This window comes from Hylobates moloch, unplaced genomic scaffold (assembly GCF_009828535.3).
Source record: "Hylobates moloch isolate HMO894 unplaced genomic scaffold, HMol_V3 SCAFFOLD_1, whole genome shotgun sequence".
Lineage (NCBI taxonomy): Eukaryota > Metazoa > Chordata > Mammalia > Primates > Hylobatidae > Hylobates > Hylobates moloch.
Genome location: NW_026652276.1, coordinates 133,806,562 through 133,816,585, shown reverse-complemented (window position 1 = coordinate 133,816,585; position 10,024 = coordinate 133,806,562). Strand labels below are relative to the sequence as shown.

Below are 10,024 nucleotides of genomic sequence, written 5' to 3'. Positions count from 1 at the left end.
ACCACTGTATTCCTGGATCCTATCCCTCCAAGCAGAGGTGATACAGCTGTCCTCCTCTATCTCAGAAGCCTAGTCTGCTCTGTGACTCCTCTTACAGAATGTGGGTCTCAAGGGGAACACTGTGGGTCAGTGGGAGCAGGGGGCAGAAAACTTTTTTCTGTAAAGGGCCAGATAGTAAATATGTTAAGTTTTACAGGTCTTATGGTCTCTGTCACATATACTCCACACTGTCATTGTAACACAAAAACAGCCACATACAATACTTAAACAACAACAACAAAAAAATAGACTGTGTTCTGTTTGTATTAGTAAGCAATACTGTATTGGTAAGCAATAACTGTATTGGTAAGCAATAAAATTTACTTTCATATTATTTTCCCATGTCAGGAAATATTACTTTAAAATTTTTTCCAACCATTTAAAGAGGTAAAAAACCATTTTTAGCTTTAGGCTGTACCCAGCAGGTGCCAGGCTGCAGTTTGCCAACCCCTGCTCTAGGCTATTTACCTGATTAGATGTGTGCCCCACTGACCCTGCACTGCTCCTAAGGAAACATGCTTTGAAAACTCTACAACCCAGCCTAGAGCTGTGTTAGAACCAAACACCACTTTCTTTCCAGCACCATAAATTATGAAAGACCCAGGAATTATTCACAACCATGAACTTCTTTAGCAACTCTGCCAAAATGTTTACTTCTTCATTATGTTGATGTAGATAAAACTTCCACAAATTCCCAGAATATTAGATTTGCAACTTGCTTTCCTAAAGTCTCCTTCCTCACCTAAACTAATAGAGTACACTTGAGCTCTGAGCAAAAAGGGCCAAATCCCACTGGGCTTATGTCCAAACTTCATGTGTTTGAAAGTTTTATTCAGTGCAAGTGGTTTTAAAGTCACTTTTATAGAGACTCTTAGTATGAATTTTCTACCAATAGGGTGATATAAGCCTTTATATTTAATTCGCTGACCTACTAATATGAACAAGAAAACAAGAGAAACTCAAGAAATGAGGGAGGGTGCCAACTATATATTAAAATATTTCAGCCACAGACAGGTAAGGAGTAAGGGCAGCACCAGCTGGCATGCCATCCATCAGCACATAAGGAAGAAAGATACCCGGGGTGGAAATAAACAAGGCTTCTGTTGGAACTTCATCAAAACCCCAACTTGGAGCAAATGGGGTTAAAGATGAAAGCAGATCTTTGAGCAGTTCTTTGGGGAACAGGTTGCCACACAGCTGTAGTCTAGGAGGAAGGAATCCCACGGCAGCCCTCCCAGCCAGCACATGGTGTATTTGGCACACTGAACAGTGTGGGCCATCACCATGGCCAGCTCTGGAGGAGGGCATGAGGCTGCTGTGCTATGTGAGGGAACCAGCACAGCCCAAGCCGGTTTCTAGCTGCTGAGACAGAGAGGGTAGCCACATCAATGCCAGGTCAACACTCCTTTTTCAGAAACTACTTCCTTATCTATCTGCGACAACTCTCTAACTTAAACAGAATTTCCACATTGGTAAAATGACAATAAATATATTGCCCCTTCTTCAGTCTATACCTGGAAGATCTAACAGCCTCAGGCTTTTACTCAGGATCAATTTCAGCTTCTAATATTAAACAGACATTCTATTCTACAGATGAGCTAGAGAAAAATAACTGGACATTACAAAATATTCAACAGTTCAAAAGAAGAAAAGTCATTAACAGAGCAGAACAAATGACTTCTTCTGAAGCAGACTTATTGCAAGAAACAGAAGGACACATTTTAAAATCTCTAATTTGTGCTTTTACAATTTTAGTAAGACTTAACAAGACCCTGTATTAATAAAATAGGGACTAGTAGCCATGAAAAGCAAACAATCTGAGCATGTAAAATTACACTTACAAATAACACAATAGAAATTCTCACATTTTAAAGGAACTCAGTAAAGACAGAAGACAGAATATTAGATGCTGCAGAAAACAGAATCAGCAAATTAGAAGATATAAGAAGTTCTCCCAAAATTCAGAGTAAAAATCTAAAGAGAGAAGATAAATGGGGAATAGATTAAGGAGATGCAACATATGTTTACATTAACTTTAAGAAGATAATTTCTAAAAGTGATAAGAAAGACCAATGAATAAAATTCTAAGATTATTTAAGCAAAAATTATTCATTGAGAGAGGAGAAGTACAAAAAAAGTCTCTATTTTCTATGTATAGGACAACAAAATATATACTTTCAGTCTTGGCAAAAAAAAAAAAAAAAAACCAGAGAAATATCAAAAGAAAAAGAAAAGAATACAATTTTCCTGAGCTCAATTAAGACTTGAATTTTCAATTGAAAAGGCTCAATTATATTTAAATACTAATAAAAACACTACAACTGAACAGATACTGATACAATTTCTGAATTTCAAAGATTGAGAAAACTTTCTAGAAACATTTTGTCCAGACAGAGAAGAAACAAGTAAGTTTCCAACAAAGAAAGACAATGGGTTTGGCATTAGCTTTTACTCCACAATACTTCAAAACTAGATGACAATACTTAAAAGGAAGGTTGAAAGAGTTCTAAGCAAAAGGACTGTGACTCTACTCAGGTTCATACATAATGGCAATGGAGCCTCTCAGTTATGCAAGAACTCATAAAGAAGATGACCCACTTATATCCTTCCTCAACCAATTACTCAATGTTTACCAACAACTGACAATAAAGTCAGAACACAATTCCAATAATTGAAGAGAGTGCAGAAGAAATGAGCAGTAAACAGTGAATATGCCTGCAATTAAATTAAAAATAATTGTGGCTAATCTATCACAATCCTGATGTTCATTAAGAAAATAATTTAAGAAAGGTGATAAGAAAGACCAAGGGCTAAAAATCTGATTTTAAGTCCCAGATTATTTAAACAAAAATTACTGGCTAAGGGAAGAGTAGTATCCTATTTTATAGGATAACAAAATATATACTTTAATTCTCAGCAAAAAATTGAGAAATATCAATTTTACAATGATGTCCTATTAGAATTTAAAGGCAATAACTATTAAAAAGAAATATAATGAAGATTAAAGATTTTGGTTTCAGATGAACTAAACTGGGTTTAAGGTTCAGCTATCACAAATCATGTGAATTTGGATAAATTATTAGTATCTCGAAGCTTTCGTGATCTCATCTACAAAATAAGAATAAGTTTCTTTGTTATATGATTATTTTGAAATAAAATATATATATCTAGCCCATTGTCTGACACATGGCACATGTGGAGTGTTGGCCATTATTGTTCATAATAAAGGGAAAAAAACTTGATAAATATAACAAAAGACAGAAAAAAATTAAAAATTAAAGCCAATAGCTATATTAAACAGAAAGCAGAAATGGTTCAAAGGAACACCACCAAACATATCAGTTATCATAATGCTTGAAGCTGGGTTAAGTTTTTCTATTGAAAAATAAAGACCCTTAGATAAGACTTTAAAAATACAGCTACTCTGTATGCTGTTTTTATAAAGACACATCATTCACTCACTCAACAAATATTTGGGTGCTCACTGTGTGCCAGACACTATTCTGGGATCTGAGGATATGGTCAGGAAACAAAATACAAAGGCTTTGACCAATGTGCAGGGCAGCACAATCCAGTAGGAAGATTAAAGACCTTCAGGCTGGGACAGGCCTCGCCGCGTTCAAGAAACGTAATCAGGTCTGTGTGGTGAAGCCAGCAAGCAGAGGAGAGTAGAGTTCAGAGAGGTAACTGGGTCAGGTGGGGTAGATTCTACAGAACCTTTGAGGCCTTGTCTGGACTTTGGACTGTACCCTAAATTAGAAGGTGAGGAATTGGAGGGCTCTGAGTATGAGCAATGTGATCAAACTTCCTTTCTTTGGAAAGATTATTCTGATTGCTGTATTGAATAAAAATAAGGCCAATATTGAATGAAGGCCAATAAGAGTGGAGGCAGAGAGATCAGTTAGAAAATTAATGTAATAATCTAGGAAAGAAAGGACAGTAGCCTAGATAAGAGTGGTAGCAGTGAAGACAGTAAGTAGTTGGACTCCTCTGGACTACAAGGATTAGTTGACAAGATGAGTTAATTGGTTGGATGTGTTAAATATGAGAAAAAGAAGAGTCAAAGATGACTCCAAGTTTTTCGGCCAGAACACTGGGAAGGATGCAGTTATGAGCAGCTATGATGGGAACAGTAAGGGAAGAGTAGGTGTGGAGGAGTGTGGTTAGGCAGCCAGTTATAGGTGTGTGAAATCTGAGGTGCTCTTAGGGGGACAGGGAAAATTAAAAGCAATAGCCAGTCAGATATTTGAATCTGGAGAGGCCAGAACCAGAAATGTAGGTTCAATAGTCATCAGCATATAATGGTACTTAAAGGCATAAAACCGAGACAGAGCACCCAGAGACCAGATGTAGACTGAGAAGAGAAGTTCAAGGACTAAGGTCTGGAACACATGGTGTTTACAGATGAATGAGATGAGGAGAAGCCAATGAGGGACATACAGAAAGCATGGTAAATGAAGTGGAATAAAAACAGAAGACTGAGTGATCTGGGAAGCCCAGAAAGGAAAGAGGGGAGAATGAACAACTGTGCCAAGGGCTGCCGACAGGCCAAGGAAGATGAGGTCAGAGAACTGACCACTGGGTTTAGCAATGAGGAGGCCATTGGTGACTTTGACAAGGGTGAACTAGAGGGTAGTGGGGATGAATGTCTCAGAGGCAGCATAGAAGACAGAAAGGGAGGAAAGAAATGGGAAAAGAGAACATACAAAACTTTTTCTGAGGAATTTTAAGAAGGAGCAGAGAACTGGGAAAGTCAGTAATTCAAAAGACAAATGGGGTCAAGAAAGGGTTGTTTTCTTCTTAATGAAAATGACAGGATACTGATGAGAGAGAATATTGCTGTAGTCCTATAGATTTTTAAAAATTAAAAGATAAACGAAAGCAAAAATTTAAAAAGGGTAGCCATATAAGATTAAAACAGAACTTGAGACAAAAACGATTACATGGGACAGGCATTAACATATATTTGACCAATAAACAATGGAACAGACTAAGAAAGTTGTTAAAGTGGTATTCCCCAAAAGAATACTGCACCCAGGTGAATTTATGGACAAGATTTATAAAATCTTCAGGTAAATGATCATTTCTTTGCTTTTCAAATGGGTTCTGACAATAAAAGGAAGGAAAAGATTTCAATTAATTTGAACAAATTAGCAGAAACCAATACCAAAAACTGACAAGAGAAGGTACAAAATCAACTAATTGTTTCAAGATTGATACAAAAAGTCTTAAATAAAATATAAGTAGTTTAAATCTAGTAATTTAAGAAAAATAGACAAAATCCAGGCAGGAATATAAGGATGGTTCAACAGAGACAATATGACTATATTATAATGTCATTTAAAATTTAAAAAAAAGGAAATAATCTCAATAGATGTTAAAAGAGCATTTACTATACATTCAATTAATGTTAAGATAAAAATTATTAATTTAGGTATGAAAGTTATTGCTTTGGTATAATAAAGAATATTCTTCTGAAACCAACAGCCACCAAAAACCATATTCAATGAATCAAGAACAAGAGAAAAATACCAACTATTATTATCCTTCAATGGTGTCCCAGAAATTTCAATCAGTGTAATAAAACAAGAAAAAGATATTTTTAAAAGTATAACTACTAGAAAGGAAGAGATAAAATCATCATTTTTGCAAATGATATAGCAATTTAACTAGAAAACACAAGAGACTAAAATGAAAATTTATTAAAACTGATTTTTTAAGTTCAGTAAAATGGCACAATGCCCAAGACACATAGGAATCAACAGCTTTTTGCAGACTAAATTAGGCAGATTTCTAATTTAAAATTCTATTTACAAAAGTAAGCACCTCCAAAAAATCTCTCTAGTGTTTTCCAATAACAATGTAATGTGAGTCACATATGTAATTTTAGATAAGCCCAGTTGCCACATTAAAAAAACATTAAAAATATATTTTATGTAACATAATAACCCAAATTATTATTTCAATATATCTAATTGATATTTTTAAATGATTTTTTCATACTGAAGTCTTCAAATTCTAGTGGTTTTTGATAGTTAACCTGTTTGTGTGTTTGCACACTTAACAGTATATTTCACATCTTCACTAACCACCTGTGGCCAGCAGCTATTGTATCAGACAAAGCAGCTCTCATAGGCCTAGATGTGTGTCTAAGAACATCTGTGCAGAACTTACAAACTCGAAAATGGCAAAGTGCTACATAACACAGGAGATTTCAAAAAGAGGACAAACATATTACATATTCATAGATGAGAGTAGGAATATGTGTCTTTGAATACTGATATCACTGTAAAGATATCAATTTTCCCTCCCAGGTTATTATATAAACTCAACACAAGCCTAAGCTAAATTCCCATAACATTTATGTAGAAGACCTGACAAAAAGATTTCAAAGACTGGAAGCATAAAGATCAAAGAGTATCAAGAAACTTTTAAAATGACAAGTAAAAACGACTGGGATTTGTCATATCAGGTATTTAAATATCAAATATTTACAATTTATGAAAATTACAACAATATGACACTGGCAGCTCAACAAAGAGACTGTAAGAACTAGTATGCATAAGAATTTGGTATAGCATGTGGCAAAGAGAGAATGAAAAATAAGTGGGAAATGAATACATTAGTAAATATGTATTAATAGTATTCAGGCCACTTGTAAAAAATATAAAGTTATATGTCTATTTTATAATGTTTACCAAAATAAATACTACACAAGTCAAAGGTTTAAATGAAAAACTAAAAAGCAGTAAGATGATTAAAAAATCTATAGTAAATATTTGTATTATTTGGGAGTGAGAAAAGTTTTCTAGGATAGAAATCAAAGAACCAGAGCAACAGATTTGGTGATAAAACTATCTATGTATCAAAAGCATAAATAAAAAGCTAATTTTCAAACTGGTAAAATGATTTCAACATATATGAACAATAAAATACTAATACCCTTGATACATAAGTAGCTTTTACAGCTCATTTAGGGAACAAGGTGAACAATCCAAAAAAAAAAAAAAAAAAAAAAGACCTAAGGACATAAACAGGCCAGTTCCCAGGAGAAAATACAAATGTTCACCTGTGAAACTGGCAAAGATGAAAAGACGATGATCATGCCGGACAAAGGTGTAAAGGAATGGTAACTGCTGTGAACAACCTTTCCTGAAGGAAACTTGACAGTATGCATAAAATGCCTTAAAAACATATACAGTCATGTGCCACATAACAATGTTTCAGCCCACAACCCACAACGTTTCACACATATGAAAGTGGTCCCCTAACATCAGAATGGAGCTGAAAAATGTTTATCACCTAGTGACATCATAGCCATCATAATGCAGCAGCACAACACGTTACTCACATTTTTGTATAAAATACATCATACTTGATTAATGATAATAAACAATGATGTTACTGGTTTGTATGTGTACTATGCTATAATTTTTATAATTATTTCACGGTGTACTCCTTCTACTTATCAAAAAAAAAAAAAGTTAACCGTGAAACAGCCTCGGGCAGATCCTTTGGCAGGTATTCCAGAAGACGGCATTATCATTACAGGAGACGTGTGTTATTGCCCTTGAAGACCTTCAGTGACAGAAGATGTGGAGGTGGAAGACAGTGATATTGATTATCCTGACCCAGGGTAGGCCTGATGTGTGTGATTATGTCTTAGGTTTTAACAAAAATGTTTAAAAAGTAAAAAAAAAAAAGAAAAAATTGAAAAAACTTACAGAATAAGGATATAAAGAAAAAATGTTTTTGTACAGTTGTACAATGCGTATGTTTTAAGCTAAATGTTACATGAGAGTCAAAAAGTTAAAAAAATTAAAAAGTTTAGAAAGTAAAACAGTTACAATAAGCTAAGTTTAATTTATTCTTAAAGAAAAATACTATTTATAAATTTCGTATAGCCTAAGTGTACAGTGTTTATAAAGTCTACAGTAGTGTACAGTAATGTCCTAGGCCTTCATATTCACTGACCACTCACCCAGAGCAAATTCCAGACCTTAAGCTCTATTCATGGTGAGTGCCCTATACAGGTGTACCATTTTTTATGTTTTACACTGTATTTTTACTGTGCCTTTTTAGTGTTTAGTTACATAAATACCTACCCTTGCATTACAATTGCTTACAGTATTCGGTACAGTAACATGCAGCGCAGTACGGTTTATAGTCTAGGATCAATAGGCCATACCAAATAGCCTACGTGTGTAGTAGGCTGTACCATCTGGGTTTGTGTAAATACACTCTATGACGTTTTCACAATGACAAAATCTCCAAACAATGCATTTCTCAGAATGCAGCCCTTCTGCTAAGTGACTCATGACTATACATCTTTCCACTTATATGAGGTACCCAGACTAGATAAATTCATAGATGCAGAAAGTAGGATACAGATTCCCAGGGACTCAAAGGGAGAGTAAACTGGAAGTGATTGTAATGGGTACAGTTTCTGTTTGCGATGATGAAAACATTCTGGAAACGGATAGCAGTGATGGTTATGTGACATCATGAATGTACTTAATGTCACTGAATTGTACACTTTAAAATGGTTAAAATGGTCAATTTTATGTTATGTATATTTTACCACAATTTCTAAAACCTCCATTGCATGACTATGAAGTTTATTAAACCATTCTCCTATTATTGAATATTTGGGTTCTTTTTCCAAATTTTTAAACAATTAAAAATAATACTATGATAAAAAAATACATCCTTTAACTCAGCATCTTAATTTGTGGATATTTATCCTATGGTAATAATTAAGATGTGTAAAGATATGTATTTTCCTCCTGACACTATTTGTAACAGCAAAAAATCAGAAACCTAAATAACTAATGTATAGGATTAGTCAAATAAATTACAGCACATAATGGAAAATTAGAAAGCCAATAAAAAGTATACTGCAGACATGTACCTATTTATATTAAGGGGGAAATAATTAAAAATAATATGATTGGCAAGATAAACTTTAAAGGAAGTAAATGTTCATATATGCATAAGAAAGTATCTGAAAGAATATATAATGGGGTTTTGCCAGGGGTCATCTCTAAAGCAATGGGGTTTCACTGCTTTTTTATGCTCTTTTTCTTTCTGATTTTTGGCAATGCACACAAACTCTTTTAGTAAAAAGAAAAAAAATTAACAAAAGAAACTTAATTTTGAATAAAACATAGATAACTCCTCCCAGTTATTTTTCTTTTCTCAGAAGTAACACTGTGCCTTTGTGTACTGGACAAAGTGAACCGCATCCCCCCAGAAAAGAAACACAAAATATCCCTTTGGGCTTTTGGTTTGCTTCTTGGTTGACCATAGTAGGTATATTACAAAGCAGTAATGAAAACACTTCCTATTTTTGCCAGTGAGGTGGGTTTTCTTTTAGAAATGAGGAAGACGATGTCCCTGAAGAGTAAGGCTACACACAAAGTGAGACATTCAAGTACCTCGATGGAACCTAGTAAAATTAGAGCAAGAAAACTTAAACACCTTTAAGAGCATCTCAAAAGCTTGTGTAGCTGTAGAAGGATTAAAACTATGAATTTAGAGTTACAGGCAAACAGATCCAATCCTAAAGGCATTTTTGTTTGGGTGTCCCACACATTAAGCTGTAAATCTGAAACAGGAAACTTGAAATCATTAAGGTCACATATTTATAGCATCATATTCAATTAGGTTAGAAAAGTGCAATATCTGTCATCATGTCATAAAAAGATGTGTTTTTCTCTCAGATCTCTTATAAAGAAAATCTCCCTATATTGTTAAGGATAGGGCTGTTTTCAATCAGTTACAAGGAGCAATTCAATTACTAGATGGTTTAGTGCAGTAACTGACTCCAGACTAATTTAATTTCTTTAGGTCTCTAAAGATCAATTGATCTGATTTGTCCCATCCCCAAAGGCTGTTTATGAAAAATTCAGACTTAAATATCTGGAAATGAAATCCAAAACCTCGGCCAATTTCACACTACTTAGGTCATCTTGCAAACTTTCAG

General features: G+C 34.3%; 1 protein-coding gene across 1 annotated transcript in view; it reads right to left on the bottom strand.

Moving 5' to 3' along the window:
* Positions 1-10,024, bottom strand: part of TBX20 (T-box transcription factor 20) — a 51,821-nt gene that overhangs the window by 16,528 nt on the left and 25,269 nt on the right. The gene's annotated exons all lie outside the window — the stretch shown is intronic.